Source organism: Vidua chalybeata, chromosome 3, assembly GCF_026979565.1.
Source record: "Vidua chalybeata isolate OUT-0048 chromosome 3, bVidCha1 merged haplotype, whole genome shotgun sequence".
NCBI classification, from domain to species: domain Eukaryota; kingdom Metazoa; phylum Chordata; class Aves; order Passeriformes; family Viduidae; genus Vidua; species Vidua chalybeata.
Genome location: NC_071532.1, coordinates 12,804,461 through 12,826,175, shown reverse-complemented (window position 1 = coordinate 12,826,175; position 21,715 = coordinate 12,804,461). Strand labels below are relative to the sequence as shown.

The window sequence follows — 21,715 nt, the reverse complement described above, 5'->3', positions numbered from 1 at the left end:
AGTGTATGCTAGCTGAGTAAATTAAATGGCACCATAGCTCTATCACTTGGATTTAAGGTATTTACCAAGCTTTGGTACTGCCGAAACAGGCAAATGAGCACATATCAATGCTGCTCTAGTAATTTCTTTAGCATCAAACTGCTCTGTGTGTGTGTGTGTGTGTGAGCAGGCATCTTCTCAGCCTACATGTGGATTCTTAAATCTGCAGGCTGGTTAGATGGTTGTCATGCATTCATCTGATATCTACTGAAATTCATGTATCCTCTGAAAAGCTTTCAAGTTATCTTAGGAAACTTGAAAAATTACAAGGCATTTTTAATTGATCAGTGTATCATCAAGAGATCCTCTTGCTTTGGGCACTGCAAAATAAATGCATGTGACATGCAATTTCTCTCAAGCAGAGAGAATTAAGATCTAGGTAGTACGAGAGGAAAGAGATGATCAAATGGATCTCAAGTAGATGATGTTATCCTGCCTTGTACTAGGTGCAGTTTGGAAAACTGACATTCTAGACTCCCTTTTATGTGTGTAAAAGTTGAAAATTACTGGATCTGGAAGAGATATCTATATATCAATATCTGTATCTATATGTATTAAACAACATAACTTGTAATGCTAAAAATAACACTATTAATTCACTGCTTGGCAACAGCAGTCAACTACAAAAGGATTGCTGCTTTTAATTTACTGAAGTCACTTGGAAATAGCTGCTATAGTCCTAAAAGCACTATCTTTTGTCACAAAGAATTGCTTTCAGTGTTGCTCATTTTTGAAGCAACTTGTGAGGGTGTATGTAGTCTCATTGATTGGGATAGCAGCTCTTGTAACAAGAATTTGGACTTAAATTTTGAGATCTTCTAGTCAAATCTCAACCCATCAGTATAATACTTCAACTTTCAAGATGTTCATCCAGAAGTGAAATTAGATGCACTAGATTTTTTTTCTCCTTCTAGTTCAGTTGTTGATACAGTATCTTTACATGAGAAGTAATGCAAACTTGCATTTGACATTTTAGCATAAGATTAAACACAAAATAAAACATTTATTTTTGAGGGGGATTAAATATTTTTTTCACACTTAATAGTTTAGCATAACAACTATAAATTTTAAAAATTAATTCTATTATGGTAAGCACTTGATCTCCTAAGAAAGCTAAGATATATTTTAGCAATCAGATATCACACAAGCCACTTGAGAGACACAGTTATGCAGTTGGTGAACTTTCTGATTACCTAACTGAATATTGCATTCAAGAGCCATTTTAAGAGAGGAATGGTGGGACAGTAAAGCAGTAGTGAGACTCAGTGCTTCTCTGATAGAATTACTGGTTTCTTCCTTTTAATAAAATTTTCCGCTGGTGTTTTCTGTGTAGGATGTGGGAAGTAGACAATGCAAGAAACCAAAGAACTAAATCAGTGCTGCTTTTATATTGAGATTTTGTAGCTTTGTTTACTCCAGGTCCCCAAATTAGTTGTCCAATGCTTAAATGTGCTTCGTTACCTTCTTTAATTTCAGTGGATTATTTTTAATGTGAAAATACAATTGTGAAGTTCTGCTGCATTTTATATTGGTTAGCAGTTTTTCCCTAGAATTGCACAAGTACATCACTGAGCTGTAAATCAGTGACCAAAATACTTTTTTAGAAAAAAAATCATTTTAGGAAATGAGCAAAAGTAAGCCTTAAAATAATTTCCATTAAATATTTGTTGTTTGCATTATTTTGAATAGGTAATGCAGGTCAGACAGTATACCAGAGAGGAGATGAAAGGAACAGTGCTATGTAAGTGTACATGGTATTTAAAAAAACCCTCAAAATTACATTTAAAGCTTTATAAAGATGCTTGTGATGTGAACGTAAGTTTTAGAACCAGGGACTGCAAACTATTTCTGAAATGTAGGAAAGTTTCAGGAACACATGAAGCATCTATTTAAGAACTGATAAATATTCCTGTGTTATAATTTTAATATTATGCCGTTCTTGCAGAGAAATAGGGAAAATATTAAATACTGGATGGTGTTGTATTTTTCACTTGCAAAAGAGAAAAACGTTTTCTTTTTAAAAAAAGGCTAATAAGATTAAACTCTGCAATACAAGTTCTTGGAGCTTCATAGAAAGCTTATGCTATAGCTTATAATTTACATACTGGGAAAACAATTCAGTGTTTCATAGTCTAATATGACACTCCAGCAAATAGCCAAGACTAAGGAGCTGCAGCTGGTCCTTTAAATTACCCATTCCATCTGTCAAAGCCCTTGAACAGTCCAGGAGAAATGGTTTTTGTGGTAAATGTGATGAGCACTTAGCCCAGTGTGGGAGAATGTTATTTTTGCCCTTATTAGTGTATCATGATCAAGGGACATTGAGTGGCAGCAACAGTATTAACCTGTAGGGGACTGAGAAGAGAAAGTAACCAACAACTGTGAAGGAGGAAGTCTTGCTTTGTGCATCCCACATCTTAGACCCATATTTGTATCCTTTGGAACCCTTGAAAGATGAGAAGGAAGAGAAACAGAACCATGAAAATGTAGTTGTTTTGGTTTCTTAAAATTGTGAGGCTTCTCAGGATTTATGGAGAGTTGAACAGTCAGGTTTTTTTATTAAGTGGTGAAAGAGGGAAAAGGAAGCTCTGGCAATTCTTCTCTCTGGACATTTTGAACAGGTGAGGATATCTTTCTAAAGAGGGAAAAAATACAATGTAATAACTTGTATTTTGCTTGGACTACAAAACTGAAGTTATTTACCACCTTTTGACAAAAACAATGTATCATGCTGAAATTGTTCCTGTAATACTGAGGTCTGATGGAGGACTTGGAAAATGTGGAAGGAGTCTGCAAAATCTGAGGAATACTATGTATTCCAAAGATAGACCGGATGAGACTGTTTTTCCTCTGTATTGAGCTACTGATTCCATAAGAGACTGATTTTACTAAGGAATTTTAGAACGGTTGGATTTATTTTTCCAGAGGTAGGCATTTATTGAGTGTAATAGAAGCTGATGTTGTATGGTACCTTTGAAAATCACAGTGAAGGATTACAGTGCACATTTTATTGAGTGTGTGTGTATGAATATGCATATATGAATATTTTTTCTGCTTTTCACTGTAGAAGGGGGCTTTGGGAGGAGGGAGTGGAAGGTGGAAATGGAAATGCTTTGTTTTTCTCATCTTTTCTATGGCATTTGTGACATTAATGTGGAACTAGGGAGCAATCAAATCACGGCGTACGGTATTTTTAATGTTAAGCCTTCCTATCAAAACTCTATAAAACTAACATGCCAATTTGGTTTCTAAAGAGAAATTGTTTATATAGCTTAAATAAAAGCAGTGCATTTTTCTCTGCTGAGAAAATGGCTGCAGTTTTTTTTTGTTTTATAAGCAGCAAGACTATTGAAAAGCTCATTAAAAGTGCCATGTGTCTCTACTGCTGTAACTTTTGTGGCTTTATAAAAAGTTTCTTTCACTTATTTTCTAAGCTGTGTTGCCCATTTTGAATAGCCTCTGTTGGTTACAAGATTATAACACTGCAAAGGCTTTCTCTCAGCAAAGCCCTGCTAGTTACTTACTGGGCAATCAGATTGAGTGTAGCAAAAGAGAAGCTGCCTCTTCCTGCTGCATGTGCAAAGACTCCACTGGATGTCTTGGAAGCTTGTTCACAAAGCATCTGGTACTTGCGTGTGCACTGTTTTCGTGGAGACTGGCCTGCTGTTGTCAGTTATGTTTGCTGCATTTAGATGTTTCAGGGTAAAGTAACTGGGTGCTGTAGTACATGTGTTGCAGGGTAGGGGTGAAGCTTGCATTCCATTCCAAAACTGGGATTAAGTAACAATCTGTCTGAAGTTGGTTTATTTTACAAAGTATCAGATTTCAACATAATTGACACTTTTATCCCTTTCAACTTTGTTCTCCTCTGTGGTCTGCATTCTTCCCTCAGTCCATGGGATCCGCTGCTCTGCTTGAATTATATCTTGCAAGAGATGATTCCTGATTTACTGTGTGCCTTTCTAAGCAAGAAATTTGGGATAGCCTTTCCTTTCTAGCATGGTGTGCTCTTTTGTATAATCCGTACAGAGTTACTCAAGCAATAAATTTTAGTGGACTCACTGTAACTGCACTGGTAAAAGAACATGGAATCATGTTTAAATATTAATAGATTTTTTGCCTGTCTAAGGGTTTGAGAAGTTAAGCAGACAAATTTGATGACAATTAATAACATTTTTTCCCACAGCAGCCTTTCTTCTCTCCCTCCTCCTTTATCTATCAGCAGCTCACTTATTTTTTCTAGCAGCCTCTCTGACAGCCAGTTGACATGTCCCAGGCTTCCCTTCCCCCTCTCATGTCCTTCACCAGTTATAATTATTATAATTTACTTCAGCAAGAAAATTTTCATTGCAACAAGAAGGTGAAATAAAACCCACTATTCAACAGTATGCTGTCTGAGGTATCACCTGAAGGAAATAAGACATTCTCACTATTCTGTCTGATGCTTAGTAACCCCTTTTTGGTGATGTTATGATGATCAGTTCATGTGTTATCAGTACTAGTAGTTACTTTCTTTAGTGACTTATATTGTGTGTATAATTCATTATATTTAGTGACTGTTTTGCTGGAGAGGGTGCAGATGTACTAAACAAGGCATAAATCTAATCCTTCCTTTTTTCAAAGTAAAATTTTTATTGTTTTACTACTGTATGAGGAAGAATTATTCTTAAAATTCATATAGCTATCATAATGTCTTGCCCTCATCTTCTATACCTACCTAAATATCATCCTAAATATCATCCCTTCATTTGTTTTTCTTCCTAACCGAATGCCTCAAATATTACTCTAATCTTGCTTGTTCTGTGGCATCTGAAAAAATAAAGGTGATTGCATTCTTGTTTGCTAGTGTCTAAACAACTTGAGTTTAATTTTATCTGATGATATCATATCTATGTTTCAACTGGAAGTAGAACATTTTTCATATCAGTTCACCAAACAATCTTTATGGTCTGTGTTAAAGATGAAATATAGGACAAGTCATATATTTTGTGACTTAATACGCTTTAAGATGGGTTTGATTACAATGTCAGTCTTTGATTGCAGTCATGAAATATTGCAGTCCCTCCCAAGGTGTCTGAAATGTGCCAATCTGATGCTCATTGATTCATTTGTCATCAGTAAAATGTCACTGTCCTGTTATTCTTGGTTCTTTTGGATGCAGTCAGTTACAGCTGTTCTATTCTAGCTACTTTGGGAAAAATATAATACGAACTTGATAAGTAATAAAACTATCTTACCTCATTTCTGCATGACTTTCTTTTTCAGTTCCCCCAATATTAGGGATGAAGAACTGAAATGGCTCCAATGATTCTTCCTTTCCTTAATTCTTTTTTCCTTTGGTCTTTTTTCATATTGAAGTTTTAGGTAGCCAAGCTACTGGGAAGAATTTCTAATTGGTATTTTCTTTTGTACATTTATTGACAGTACAATATTTTTGAGGAAAAAAAATGTTTAATCAAGTCTATAAACCAATGGGCTTTTGAAAGGAGATGTAATGGAGAAAGATTTGGAGTACCTATTTTTGAAAAACTTTCCAAAGAAACACACCTTTTATTCATGGAAATACTGCTTTACTTGCTTAGCTGTCCTCATTTGAGTAAATCCTGTTCTGTTCAGCAGTGATCTTGGTGATGGTTTTGGGCATTGTCCTGCCCTTGTATGAGGAGTTTGTTGGCTTCAGTATGTTGCGGAAAAACATGGTGCCCTCTAGGTTACAGAAGGACAGAGATTAAGGAGCTCTGATTCTGGTATTTCCACAGTATTTTCTTTCTTTTATCAGAAACAGCACATTTAAATAGAAAAATGGAATTTTGAAGTGCTGCTGGCCAGAAAGTAAGGTGAAACATTTAAATACATTTGTGTAGAGGGTGTATGCACATTTATTTTACATGTATTTATAGAATGCTTGAATTCAAGTACTGATTACGTATTATATGACTAAAGGGGAGAAGCTTTTATTCGTGCCAGTAGAACCCCGTTGCTCAACTGGATTTTTTTTCTTACAGAAATAGCTTTTGACTTGTATAATTTATGGACCAATAAAGCAAAGTATTATTTTTAGTACTTATTTGTAACATCAAATATGCAGGAAAGCTTCATAAGGTAGTTCACATGCAGTGTTTGTGAGCCTTATGAAAAGTACTTTCCAGTTATGCGAATACATAATTCGCATAACTGAATAAAAAAAATTCTGAATAAAAAAGGTTTATATTCTATCAATGAAGGCTAGCCCATTGCATCAGGAAATAGAACCAATGCCAGCTCATTTAGTGGACTGTTCAAGCAATGTGTATCATAAATTACATAAATGATAATTACTGTGAGAAATTTCAGACTTTTTTTGGTATAGCGTATATGCCTAGAATATAGCATATATATGATAATATGGTATGACATAAATACTTTTGACATGTTTGGATTGGCTGCATTAATCATGGCAAGTAGAGCTGTTAGTTATGAAGACTATTCAAATACAGGCCAATAAAATGCTTAAAAGCATCATGTTCTGCATGTTGCAATTTGCAAAAATGTTTTAAAGTATTTGCAGTACTGCTTTTCTATCTGGGAAGCTGAGATTTGGGGCCTTTCCTGAACAGAAATAAAAATCATGACAATAGGTATTAGTTGATACATTTTGACATATTTGAGATTTTAATGTCTTGTCTATATTATCCTTACGCATGTCTTGCATTAATTAAATTGGAGCTTGGGCTTTTTTCTTCTTCTTAAGACTTCATGTATTGTGTCAAGTAGATTTTTCTTAAGTATGTTTGTCAGAATACATTGGGCAATACATTCTCCAATGAATTCTGTCTAGTCTAGGCAAAACATGAGAAAGAAAATATTTTTACAGAGTTCTATAAATAGACCGTGAAAGATTTTTCTTTACTGAAAGATAAGTCGTTTGATTTCATAATTGCAGCAGCAGGAGAGGGAAAGCATATGCCTTGGGTATTGTACCTAATTTGGTTTTTTATTGTTTGCTAGAAATTATGTTTTCTTTGCCTTTTAGTTTAATACCTATTTGTCAAAGCATTACTGTTTTGGATTAAATGAATGAAATATGTTTAGGAAATTGTTTTTATTTTGAACAGCTTGCATGGTCTGAAGCTCTTAGTAGCTTAGTAGTAAGAGTCAGAAAGCAAGCAGGACATTTAGTGGCTGGGGTAAGGACACAGTTCCCATCTTACAGCTTATTGTGCAAGAACTGCAGTGTGTGTCTTTGTGTCTGCATATTGTGTGTCTTTTCCTTATCTATAGTAGGCAAGTGTTTATTTCTGTGTGTTGTAGCTGTAATAAAGCTGGGAAGTTGCAAACCATAGGGGTACATAACTAAAAAGATTGCCTCTTTATTTGTCATAGTAAAATGTCTTTGTAGCTTCTTCAGACAACACATAAGGTGGACATTTTTTATGAGTATGGTGGTGAAGCACTGGGACAAGTTGCCTAGAGATGTGGTAGATGCCCCATCCCTGAAAACATTCAAGGTCAAATTGCATGAGGCTCTGACCAACCTGTTCTAGTTGAAGATGCCTCTGATCATTGCAGGGAGATTGGACTAGATGGCCTTTAAGGATCACTGCTAACCCAACCCATTCTATGATTCTTTGTCCAATTTGTATAATGATTTTAATAACTGCTGTGGTTTTTGTGCATAATACACTGGTCAGACACTAGCCTGTTGTGTTTGAATCTTAATCCAATACAGCTCATGCTTGTAGCTTCTTTCAAGTCAAAGCACAACCCAGACACTGCCATTTGCCTCTGATAAATATATTCAGATTATAGCTTCTCTCTTCACAACTCTGTCAGATTTAGGAATGTTATTTACTTTGCTCACCAAAATGGGATTTTTTTTTCATGCTCTCCAGCAGTCTCTCACTCTTCCCTCCTCTAGTATTAGTCACTTGTGCTTGTGTCAGCTTCCCTTTTTGTTTACTCATCCATGCCATATTCCTCTCAGCCCTTCTTTGTCAGTTCTTGCCTGTTGTTTATCTTTCACTCTTGCTAAGTCTTCCCTAATTCCTTTCTTGCTAATGTATTGCTTACTATTTTTACTCCATTCTGTCCTCACTTTTGGCTGCTGCTTAAGGAGTTAGTCTTCTTTCAGGACTATTGTGTCTTCAGGCTCTGAAAGGAAGGTGGCAGTTTTGTTTTGCTCCTGGGAACGAACATTTGCACATAAGGTTAAAAGCCAGGGTGCCAGTGGCCTCCAGCAGCTTGATGCACTTGCATGTGAGAGCAGTAGCTCTTTAAATAGACAAAATATTTCTGCTGGTGAAGTCAGGAAGGAACTGAATGAAATCAGAAATCAAGTATCTTTTAATGGACATGGAGACTTGCTAATGCGCTCTTACTCAGGAAATTGTTGAGGCCATCCTAGAAATCTCACTGAAATAGTTATCTCCATCCATCTCCTATCCCCTTAGCCTACCAAGCAGTAAGTGAGGCATGCCTCTTGCATTAACATGTCACATTACTTGTGAACACTCAGTATTGCAGTGTGTAGACTGCTGAACCATAAGAGACCATTGTAGGCAGAATTCCTGTGGTGGATGCTGGTATGCAAAAAGGGGAAAAACCAAGTAAACACAGGGCTCCTGTAGAGCCCTGTCTGACATTGTGAGGTTTTTCTTTTGCTGTGTCTCACTGTTCTACAGACAGCTGTTCAGACTGAAGGTTGAGAGGGTGTTTTATATAACTTCTGTAATTTGTTCTGACATAGATGAATAATAAAGTCAGTGGCAGCCTTACTATAAATCACTGGTCTAGGCATGTAATTATTCCTGAATTTTTTTGACTGTGCCTGTTACAGAAAAAAAATGTGGTAGCTGATTTTTACTAGTTAACATCATTACAGAACAGGTTCACAAATGGGACATGAGCATTTTATAATGTAAAAGTTGTATGCAATGGTTATACTTCTTGTGCCATTGACTAATGTTAAACTTAAGAAATTATGAGAACATTTAAATTATCTCTTTTCAAGAAGATAATTTAATGCCTTCTAGTGAGGCTGTGAAAGGAACTTCTAATGCTTCATTGTTTTGAGTAATTTTATGGTTACTGAGAACAAGTATTTTTCTGTCTGAGAACAAGTATTTTTGCTACCCTATATTCTCTTCTTGCAAAAGATTCTCAGTTAAGGTATTTTAAGGATAATTAGTGTAAATGGATATTTGTACTGATGTTATCATTGTAGAATTAAAGATAAAAGTTGCTGTTAGAGTACAAATCTATGCAGCATCAGATAACAGCAGTATATAAAGCAGCATTCTTCCAGAGGCTGTTGATAGGCCAAATAAACAGGAAGTATCACTGGCAGTCTGTGGAAAAAAAACAGTGGTGAGCTCATAAATGTGAGTAGGCAGGCAGAACAGACTGATCCCACCACCCTGAGTCAGTTGCATAAGGATAATCTGTCAAGCTTAAAGAATTTTTCCAGTGATCTGGAGTTTTGAAAGCAGTGAGTTTGCCCTGAAAAGTTCAAACAAGTAAAGCAGAAAAAAGGGAATGGGAACCTTCATGCGTAGTTTTATCTGGATTTTGCTGAGTAAAAAGTACTACTTCAAAAAAAAAAAATTACAACCCAAAGAAAGTATTGAGAAATGATGGGTTTTGTTTGTAGCCGCAGGCAGCAGTAACAAATGGAAAGATTAACAGTCATAACTGTCTCCCTGAAGAGTAAATTTCTATCAGCAGAGGATGAGTTAACCTGTAGCACTGTCTGTTCCAAAAATGCTCTGTGTCAGAGGAGAGGCAAGGCTGAAGGGGTGTAGAGCATGAAGGGCAGAGGATTAAAGAGCCTACTGTGGTAGTTCGCAAAGGGTAGTTCTTCTCCCGCATGGCCAATTTTAACAAGTTAGAAAATATCCTCCATTGACACAGTTTTTCTTAATTTCAGCCTTTTTTCCAGTCATTTGCTTTGTTTGTCTTGAGACTAAATAGATTACAAGTCCACAGATAGCGTGTACCATTGCATACAGTCCTGAAATTGTCTATTAATAAAATATGCTATCTAGCCATTGTCAAACCAGATTCACTGTTTTACTACCTGTGCAGAGAGAAAAAAAAAAAAAAAAGCTGTTCTGGTTTTCAGGATATAACCTCAAGATCACATGATGTGTTGAGAATCTTGGCACAGATGGTGAAATTACTGAGGCTGAGCAGTTAAAACGAGAAATTTGCTGTTGTTAAATAACTAGGGAAATCCGTATCATTGGTACCAAAGAGTTAGTCTAGTCTTTTGTATCCAAAATCGTGATTTATTACTTTTGAGATTGGGCCTTAGGAAATAAATGCAGTACTGTGATGTGGTGTGGAAGTCTGTACTTATGCTGTTTCAGGAGTATGTCCAAACCACAGACCTGAAAAAAACAATGCTACTACAGTCAAATCTGGCTGAAGTTGTTTGCAGCATAACACAGAATAAGTGATGTGTTTGGCACAACAGAACAAGTGTCAGTCATATGGCTGGACTCCATTCTAAGTGAAAATAGGAGCTATATCTTATGTGGTTTACCCTTCACTAGTCATTGAAAGCTGATTCCTTTAAATAAAACAGTATCTTCTTTTTTTAATGACATTTCCTTTTCTTCTCTAGTTTCTTTCTTCCCCTAAAAAAAAATGAGAGCCTCCAAGGAAAGCTTGCTTCTGTACTTTAATAGTCCGTTAAAATGAAAAGAAAAATGCAAACCATAATACAACTCAAAAACTAGACTAGGCAACAGCATTAAAAAAATCCTTCTTTTACATCTTAAATGTCCTCCTTAAATGAGGACACAAAATGCATACCACTTAGTATCATCAGAGAGAGTCAAGCTCTTAAAAACCATCTAAATATCAGCCCACCAATGCCTGTTAATCTGGAAGAAAACTTATATAATTCTGGACATCCAGGATACATCTGCAATGTAGTTATATAAATAGAACTGAACAACTAATTTGATTGATAATATCTTTGTACTCTTATTAGAAAGTAGAAAATCCTAAAGGGGGAAAAGCATTGAAACATTTTCCTAGCCAAACGTGATCTGAGTTGATTATTTCATTGTGTCTAAAATGACTTTGAATTATAGTATTTTTCTTCCATAGCTTTCTCTAAGTTATGTACCTGCATGCAAGTTAAGTCACAGACTGCGTTATATGGAAGCAAAGAATCATGTTTATAACTCACTATAAGTCTCCATACTTTTTATTATATTTTTGTTCCATGCAGCCTAATATGAGCTTGCTTTTTTGTGTTTCTGTTACATTCGAATCCATACAAAGCTTTCTTTGAGTCTTTTGTTTCCAGTGAAAATTCTCCAGTGAGCGTAGATCTTTGTATTCCTTTCACACAGCTCTTTTTGTGGAACATATGAGACTTCTCTGAAAGGGAAGATTTCTCTAGTGCTCGTTTTCTCTGACCTTTTTCCCTGTGAATTGTATCATGTAGGGGACACTGGATTGTCATTTCAGTTCTACCTGCAGAGCTACCTTCAGAGCTAGCTGGAAAGACAGTCATCATATGCTTGTGTTTCTTCCATTTCTGACCAGAGATTTGTTTCCAGTACCCCCTTGTTCATGTCAAAGGACACACTTTTATTTAATTTTTTTTAATACACAAAATATTTAGGTGTTCCCGAGTTGCAGCGTTATGGTGTGAGACAGATTTTCCAAGAGAAAACGTAGGAGCATACAACTTAAAAGCTGAGGAAATTCTTGATGTGTATTCAGAAGATGTAAGACTATAACAGGGGGAAGGAACACCTATGGCATTTCATATGTTTGGTTACTAACAGTGCTTAACCATTTCCCTTTACACTTCTGAAAAGTGTGGTTGGGGAGAAGGAGAGTGAGTTGTTTTGACTGGTATTCTGCATGTGAGGAAGTGTACATGGAATCAGAAGGAGGGAAAAAGAACAACATATTTAGATCTGTTAGTAAAAGCAGCAGATCTAGGCCTTTTCTATGATTCTTTTTGCTCCGTGTTCTTCAAAAATAAAATTCACTGAAGAGGCAGAAAGGACTTGAGATTACTCAGGTTTCAAATGAGATGGTGATGGAGAATAGAAAGAGAATTTGGGTGTTCTCCTGACTAATGTTATTTAGAAGAAAGAAGACAAGGGGTAAGGCAGCCTCATTTTACCTGAATATTGCTTATGTTTCCTTTGCTAATGAAAACAAATGGAACAAAGAAGCTGTAAAGTCTGAGGGTATTTTCTTTTGGGAAGTCATCCTTTTTCCCAGTTGAGACTTTCAGCTGTATAGTCAGCTTACTATGCTGAGTATTGACTAATAAAGGAAAAGGTTACTGGTGAATAATGTTGATCTCTTTCTTAGAAGAGGCTGCATTGAGTTTTTCCAACCACAATTGCTTTCTTTTAAGGCGAGGTAGAAGAGATGGCTGAAGAAAGATAATGAAGTGTCTTGCTAGTTCTAATAAGGTTGGTAACAATATCTTTAAGCAGATAATAGAACTAACTTCCAAGATTTCCTGCCTAATTTTTTTTTTTTTTTACTCCTTGAAATTCTAGGTACTACAGAAGTGGTATGCAAGCCAGCACAGTTTCCAAGCTGATCTAGCATTCATAGTTGCCTAGAAGCAAGAATTGTCCCTTTGCAAGGTAGATACCAGAAGGAATAAGAGTTACTGCTTAAAACAAGTGTCATGGAGGGGAAATATATTTAGAATGATCAGCAGGACAGAATATGAGGATACCGGTGGGTGGATGTTATCAAGACCTACCCATTTGCTACAGAACACTATTTAAGTGGGGTAAAAAAAGCTGTGGAAAATACAGTTGAAGTGAAATTACGTTAGCCTTCATGTATTGGGATATTTTTTAAGTCTTCTGAGAAGAAAATCTATTCCAGAGCTGTCTTCTAACTTTTGAACTGATTGAGCAAGCCACAAAATAACTCTTATATTGTATTTAATGTACCTTCAGATGTGATGCATTCCAGATATAATAAATTTCACAGAGAGAGAGTCAGTCACTTTTGGACTAAGATTGAATGAGACACTTAAGAACATTAAATTGCCTTTAGGTAAGTGCAGTATAGTTGCTGCTCTATTGAGTCTGGCATTCATTTCTAGATCAGTCTAGTATAGTGTAAGTAAGTAACTATTTACCTAATATTTCTAACATTTTACCTTATAAAGTGTGTATGGACAAAAAGAAAACTGAAAAAAGTAATCAGTATGTGTGTGTACATGTTTCATTTTAAAACACTCATAATTAATATTTTACTCCAAATCCATTAAATGATCCAAGCTTCTCAAATTATATATATGAAAAAATCTCATTCAAACACACTGAAGTATATAGCAATGCAAAAAAAAAAAAAAAATCAGATAGTGTATTCTTGTTTTAGTGGTCAGAGTCAACGAAAGGTACTCTGTATTTACAATGATGTAATGTTATAATTTGAATGCTGAGGCTACCAGACAAGACTAGACAAAGTGAATTTTAAAAATGCCATTCTAATTAAACTAGTCCCTTGATGCAGATCACTGATGGTGTTTTGGCCTTGCTCTTGACTTTTTAACACCAAGAGGTATTTCTAATGGCTGTGGTTAAGAGCTTTAAGCCCAGCTCTGCTAATGATCAGCTAACACCTGTTGTGGTGAAAAGCTATTTTAGTTCAACAGTCCCAGGATTAATTTTATGGACCAAAATAAACCCTTGTCATACATTTGAGTGAATAGCTTTAGATTTTGGGGAAAAATATGCTCAATGTGTGGTCCAAACCTACTGAAATAGATGAAATATTAAAGCAGTACTAGAAAATGGCACTGTGCAAGTGCTGATGTCTCAGCCAGTGCAGGAAAGTAAATCTTCTCCTCTGTCACTTTAATACTTTCAGGATTTCTGCCTGTCTCTCTCATTTGCCTGACAGACTGAGAATTCTTTAAGTCATGGTAACTTCAAGAGGGCTTAAAAAAAACCACAGATGATCACTATTGACTCTGTAGCATGCTGTCACGGTGTAACGACTCACTGAAACACCAAGAGACCTAATAAACAAAAATACAGAACTTCTGCTAATGCACTTCATACAGGCTCAAGCATTGCTTTATTTTTTGGTTTGTTATTACAGTGCAAAGGTCTTGGCATAATGCTCTAAAGGTGCCATGTAGAATTTATATTAGATGCTGTTAGGCAAGAAAGTATTTAAGACTTAACCAAGTAATAACACATTTTTCTCATGCAACACTGAAAAAGAAACACTAACACAGGACTTGGAATAATGCCTGAAATATAATTAATTAGAAGTGTATAATGCAAGTTGTCATGTTTGCAAAGAAAAAAATGTAAATTGTCCTTGTCTTGGTAGTTTTGCCCTAAGACTGTTAAATCAATTATTAATCTGTAACTCCAAAGACTTTGCATATTATTGGTTTTTAAGTTCTAATTGTCAAAGCCATATGGTAAAAGATACTTTTTAGGTTGCACCTAAAATTGCAGTCCATTTCACAGAAAAAGGCAGAAATTTTGAAGACAGTTGCTCATGTGTTGATGTATATACACTTCTAATTTGCAGGATTAGTTGATAATATTTTGATTTTTTTCTGGTCCAAAACTCTGTTAGAATGACTAGAAGTGTAGGACAGATTTCCATGTTTAATGAAAGTGTGAAATTAATGAGATATTTCAAGGCATATACAGCACAGGCTTTGATAATTGTTAAACATACCAACAGGGCCTTTGATTTTTGTTTGATACCTGAGCACTGCTTTTGACCTTGAGGAGAAAAGATGTAGTAGACTACAATACACACTAGTGTGAGTATTTCTTCTGTTTAGATATTTTTTAATAGAAAAAGCAACCAAAACCCAATCTGCAAAGTCCATTGGCTAGTCCATGCTAGGAACGATTTTCTGCATAAATTAGACTATCTTTTCTTCTCTTCCTTCTTGCTAGTCACTAAACATATTCGCTGTCATAGTATTTATGGCAGCCTTGCATTCTTAAGGTATAAAAATATTATTGTCCTGTTTTGTGTCCAGTATCTTGTTTCTTTTGCTCTCCAAGTACATAATTATGCCAAATAGGGTTAGAATTTGTCAATTTAAAACAAGAATCATCTGGAGTGAAATCCTAATGTAATTTTTTTCTTGTTGGACCTTAGAAAATGTGAAGGTGTTCATAGCTAATAAAATGTGACTGGAGAATATACAGCTGGATTGCTCATGTCTAAAGCAATGCCGATGATTATGGATGACAAAAGCTGAAAATAGAGGATGGTTTGAAATAGTTTACTTAATCATTCTATTTGTTTGTTCCCAAGTTAACCACTGTTGTTTGTTTAGAACTATCACATACTTATCTTTTATATAAATTGGGGATTGTACTGTGGATTCCATGAGTAGAAGTTCTCCTGTAGAAGCAGTAAAATCAATAGGTTTGAATTTCATGTGTTGTGTTCTGTTGCTGCCTCTTCCAATTTACTGTCCAAGAGGAAATCTTTATTGGCTGTCAGGTTTTATTTGAATTTCGAACCTAAAGTGAAGTTGTCATGTGTTAAGGTGATACGCTCAAAGAAATGAAAAGTATTTCGTATATATATTGAAGTATGGAATAATGGAGTTGTTTCTATCTGAACTTCAGATTATTCAATTTCAATAAAATTATGATTTATGAAGACACTGGAGGAACTCCCCGGTTAGTATGAAAAAAATAACCTCTCTGAAATGATGGCATTGAGTCTTTGTCTGGGATGAATCAGATGGGTGTTTACAGATAGACGTTTTAGCTTATGGTTCCATTTCAATGCAGTTACATAAAAATACATTTAGAGATCTACATACAGTAATTATATACCATTACACATAACAACAGAGAGGATTTCTCTATAACAACAATGGAAAATAAAAAGAGGGAAAGTCTTGGGGATAGGATTGAACTAAGGACAATGGTGTATCAAAGAAAAAAACTTTTTAATTGTAATTATTATTCAGTGTTCTGCAATTCTGAATGCATTTTTAGATTTATTGGAAATTTCATTTCTGTGTATAAAGAGCATACCTACTGTGATAATTGCAAAATAGAAACTTTTAATTTAAATATAGATACAGGGAGATAAAATAACTCCTTAGCTGGTTGCTAGGCAATTTTTATCCTTTGTCATACATATGAAATCAGTTTAAACATCAAATATTACTCCTTGTCCATTTAAATATGCCTCTTTAGAAAACAGTAATGAATTTTAGTTGTTTATTGATTTGAGGGTTTGTGTATGTGTGTAGTTATTATAGTTTCCTCTTAATTTGTGGTCACTGAAGGATTAGTAAACTGTTGAGTGTTGTGATAAGAATAAAAACACTACTAGGAGGAATTTGAGTTCTGTGAAACCTCAGCATCATACATTTGTTAGTGATGCCATATAATAAATCTTCTTTTGATTCCTGTTTATTTTAAAATCTTTGGGATAGGCATGTATAGCAGAATAGGTATATATACTTGATTTGAACATACTGGATCTGCTTGAGCCAACAGGGAATTTTTACATGTTCCTACACTAAGCAGAAAAGCTAAAAGTGGTCATACTGACTGACTTGTTCTGTTGCCAAGCCATAGTTCTGCTGCTTAATTGTAACTAGAAATTTAGTATTTTCTTGCCCTCTTGATACTTGTGCTTTTCACTAAAACATAAAAAGTGCTCTGGTATTGGAAACTACTTAGTCACAAATGTACTTTATTTTAACTTACAGGGTTCTAACAGAATTACTGTTTAAAGTTACAAATCCCATTTCAACCAGATGCTGCCAGTACTACTGCAGATCATCTGTATTTGAGCTCAGTTAGTAAAGGAGTTAATATTTTAATGACTTTTCTCAAAACTTCTATTATTTTTGCATCCCTCTGTACCTTGGATTGCCTTAATCTTTCCTAGGTAATTAAAAATAGTTCCATAAAGTTCATTTAGCTACTTAAGGCAGAGTTTCCTGTACATACTTTTTTCCAGAAATGCAAGGAGTATAATTTATGAAACACTGTTCTGTTGAAAAAACATAGATTTAATGAAAGGAAGTTTTTCCACAATAATGTGGCGTCTTTCAGGTTTTTCTCTAAGTTGATTATTTTTAATTTTATTTCATTTTGCTATTTTGGTCACCAGTTTAGTGCTAGGAGAAATTTCCAAAAAATTTCAAATTAAATGTCATTTGAACATGACTTTTTAGAAGAAAAACTTGCATTAGTTATACAGAAACTTAAGTGTCAGATTATTTGGATGAGAATAACATGTGGAAAGCAAATCACATTCTCCCTAATATTATACTGATTTTTTCTTCTTTTTCTTAGTCATGAATTCCATAGAAGTTTTTGCTAATTCTTCACTGTGTACATAAAAACAAATTAAACACTTTTAAGTTAGCTTCCAGTAATAAAGTCATTCAGCAGAGATTAGCAGATATGTATACCAGGCAAATGAACATTTTCTGTGTTCATGCCTCAGTCATCCTAGTGGGTTTTTTATGTACTCACCTGATTATTGTGCAGGATAAAGAATGTGGAAAAGAAGCCATTGTAGTGTCTCATTTTACAGAAGAGCACAGAACAAGTTAAAAGGTTGCCATTTTGCCTTGGGATGTGTTGAAGAAATAAGGGTTTCATGTTAATTATCTGAATGAATTACTGAAAATCATCAAATAAAGATATATGTAGTTACATGAAACAAGACTATTGATAAGACTCTTGCTTCTTGGCTATTGACAAGACTATTGGACTATGGATGAATTAATCCACATGAGTAATTTGAAAATCTTAATGCGTGTTTTTTTGGAAAAGTAAACAACAAAGCTCCTGAAGTATGTTAACTGAAATGCATAATATAAGGAACTAAAAAGGAATATTTTTCATTTTTTTCTCTAAATCTTCCCCAGTGTTTTGTGCTTGTTCGTTTGTAACTTAAAATAAGTTAGCAAATAACCTGAGCTGAATCTGAACTAAGGGTCATGTCTTTGGAGGCATGAGAGAGGAGCAGAGCTATCCTCCGGCTGCCTCATGCGTGTGACTTCAGTTAAATAATTTCATCACATCCTGGCAATTTGGTCAATAAGCAGAATATTTTTGGTTCACTGATGGACTGATGTGCAAATTCTTAGGAATTTCACAACTGGTTGCAGTTAAAATTGCTTAGTTTACAAGTCCATTTTCAGATGATAGCTCCATCATAGCAATCACAGTACTTTGCTAGGCTACTGATAGTTTATCAGTGAGCAAACTTCAGGAGTAAAACAATAGCCTTACTGCATAGATTTATCATAAGGAAAAATCAGAAAACATTAAAATTAATTAGCGCTGCAGTTAACAACAATCATCTTTACCTGTTCCAGGTTTTCTAGCATGTCTTATATGCCCAAGTAAGTTCTTGCTGACTTTGATTATAGGAAGAATTCTTATAAGAACTCCAACTTTTTAAAATAGTAGATGCAGGAAGGCAAAAGAGTTGCTTTGACCAATCTTTACCTTCTGTAAGCCGTGACTGACTGATGCAGTTCTTTGTTTCTCTGCAGACATTTATATGAGTGATCAGGGAGTGCTTTACACCTAGGTTAAATTCTGAATACTGATGCTGAAATTGTTCGTTAATGGTACCTGATTTGTGGATTTGACAGAAATCTGTGGCTGGGTTTGATCTGGGTGTCATTACTAATGTCATCTATCTCACAATTCAGGTATTACTCGGAATCAACCAAACCTTTACTTGGGATGGTTTGGGTTGATAGGGATCTTAAAGGCCGTCCTCTTCCAACTCCCCTTCCCCTTCTAGTGGAAGGGACACCTTCCACTAGACCAGGTTGCTCAAAGCCCCATCTAACCTGCCCTTGAACACATCCAGGGATAGGGCATCAGTAACTTCCTTAAGCAATCTGGAACAGGTTGCCTGGAGAAATTTTGTTCCGAGAACAAAACTTGCCTTTTGTTCTTACATAATTATAAGTGTTATACAATAATGGGCTACTTTGCTATTAAGACTTGCAGCATCATCTTGTTTCATTTGGGTGTTATGTAAGGAAGTTATATTGAATTAAGTATTCTGGTTTGTGTAATTCATTGGTCATCTCCTTTTTTACATTCTGATATGATGGGAGAGGATGATATTGTTTGTAGGAAAAAATGTGTGAAAGAATTGGGAAATTACTTTTCCCATATGAAAATATCCTATTCTGTGCAGAAAATGTTGCATAACCTTATTTCCTTTCATTTCTTCTCAGCCTGTCTAATCTTCCTGTGTTTCTTTATTTTATTGTTCTTTCCCTAAAGTAAGAACAAAGATGACTCGTGAAGGTTCTCAATAGTGGTTTTGCTTCAGAATTATTTTGTTAATTTTCTTAGCTGCCCTTGGTGCAGTATAATGAACTTTCAAGTATGTTGACAAAACTTTCATGTTCTTGATTACGTTTTTTTTTTTTCCCATATGTTTTGTTTTAACCTATAGTCCCATTAACAGAGCCTAGATATAGCTTCAGGTGAAAATATAAAGCTTTGGATCTTATGAGAAAGGAATTATTATCTAGAATATTTGGACATTTTAGGTATAAGATTAAAGCTTGCTTAATAGTTATGGTTAGATGTTCTGAAACTGTTCTTCAAAGCCTTTAAGTATAAACATTTGTGCCCTTTATGCATGTATTATTTTGGCTTTTTGTGGTGCTTTAAACATTATAATTAGGCAATGAAAAGGTGAGCATTTGAATTCTGGCACAGGATTTTGAGCTCTGTGTCAGTATAAAACTACAAGTGCTTCTTAAATGCAAACTAGGTCTGTTTCTCATTGTCTTGTGCAGTTCCAATTTTTTTTTGTATCAATAAAACTGTTGGAAAAAATAAATTTTTCTTCTGTAACTTTACAGCAGGTATACCTTTCATTTTATTTCATGAACACCTTTAAAAAGCAGGATTGTTATTCAAAATATGACTTGTCATTGCTCCTGCAGAGGAGTGAAACGTAATTATCTCTGCTTGTCTTCCACCCTTTTTTTTCTTCTGATTTCCTCCCTCCCTGTTTGATTTTCTACACAGCTCATGCAGAATGCTTGCTTAAATCACTGCTTAGGTGGTGGTGTGGGAGGCACAGAGACAGAGGAGAGGCTTTCCTGGGCTGCCGGTTCTCCTGCAGAGCCGGATGCTGTGGACAAGAAACTTTGTATTCTGCCCTCCATGGGCCACTTGCTAAGGTGAACCAGTGAGAGAACAAGGGCAGTAATCAGACCTGAAAATATCTTTAGGAGTGTTATTAGCCAAGACTTTTAGCTGTCATTGTTCTTTTGCAACGTTAATACTGATGTCTACTACCAGGTAGCACAGAAAAAAATCCCTTGAAGTAAAAAATTAAATAGTATGACAGAGTACTAATAGTGGAGAAAATGGGGAAAAGGGTGACCTTTCCCACAAAATAAGCTTTTAAGGTAAAGGAAACGTTCTTCCAGTGTTTGCCCAAGCAATTCCTTAAGATGTTTGATTTAGCAGGTACCTGGTGTGGCTGCTAAAAAATAAACTCAGACACCAATGTCCTGTGCTAGGAATACCCTGCTTTTGTTTGTCTTAAGACGAAACTAAAATAGGTATTCGACTGAAATTTGATGAAATGGGAGAGATAGCTTCCAGAACTAGGACGTACATCAGTTAACAGATTTAGTGATTATAGTTTGTAAAAGGGCACTTGGCAGTCTACAGAATAGAGAATGTTGTGATTGTGTTCCCTTAATTAATTCCAGATCCTCAGAACATAGAGGACAGTATAGAAGCCTTTGGGTGCCTCTTAATCTGAGTCAACGTCATGAAAGAGTTGGAGCAGAGATTCTTGCTCACAAAGGGTAGGATTAGTTGAGTGGTTGTGCAAGCCTTCACACTGCCTTCATTTTTGCTTTCATTGTTGCCTCTCTTCCTATTGTAGTTTTGTTTGGAGGATTTTTTTTAGATTGTTTCTTTCTGCTTCCTTTCCTTTAAAATCACTAGGGAAAACAAAACCAGATTACAACATGACAGAAATTTGTCAGACATTAAATACAAACCATGAGCACATTATGCTTTTTAATGCTTTGGGAGATCTTTGAGAGGAAAGAATAAAACCACTGGGGCTTTTTCTTCAGTCTACAAATATCTATAGACAAATATATTTTGTCAGAGAAGATGGATTGTATTTGCAGTGTCAATAAAATTAGCAAGGGAGCTTTCCTGCTGTCTCACTTTTCAGAAACAGTATATTCTGTCTACAGCCATACTGGAAAGAGTCCAGGCAGTCTGTAAATTATTAAGAGATACCAAAATTGTATTGGCTGCATGTCTTCTATTGGACTTTCTTGAAAATCAGTGGTTGGAGACTGGCACTAAGTTCCTGGCATCAGTGCAGTGTGTTCCAAGTGATAACTTAAAATTATTTTAGGAAAGCTGCTTACATAGATTATTCCATAGTCCCTATACATCTACTAAAGTCAAAAATTCTTCCTGTCATTGTCAAGTCATGGCAAGTTCTAGATTAATTAATGTTCTTCAGATTCTTAGCAAATTCAACATTTTTCATGTGGAAGTGCTGTTAATATGGGCGTCACGGTACCTTGCATATGAGAAGAGTCCAGGAGAGAGCTGGATTTGTTTAGCCTTCAGAAGTAGGATCCCTGCAGCTGTCTACAGCTATCCAGTATGCAGGTGTGGAGAAGGCTGAGCCAGTCACCCCAGGATCA

At 35.4% G+C, this 21,715-nt stretch overlaps 1 protein-coding gene across 1 annotated transcript in view; it reads left to right on the top strand.

The window, feature by feature from the left end:
* Positions 1–21,715, top strand: part of TTC27 (tetratricopeptide repeat domain 27) — a 113,646-nt gene that overhangs the window by 37,371 nt on the left and 54,560 nt on the right. The window lies entirely within an intron of this gene.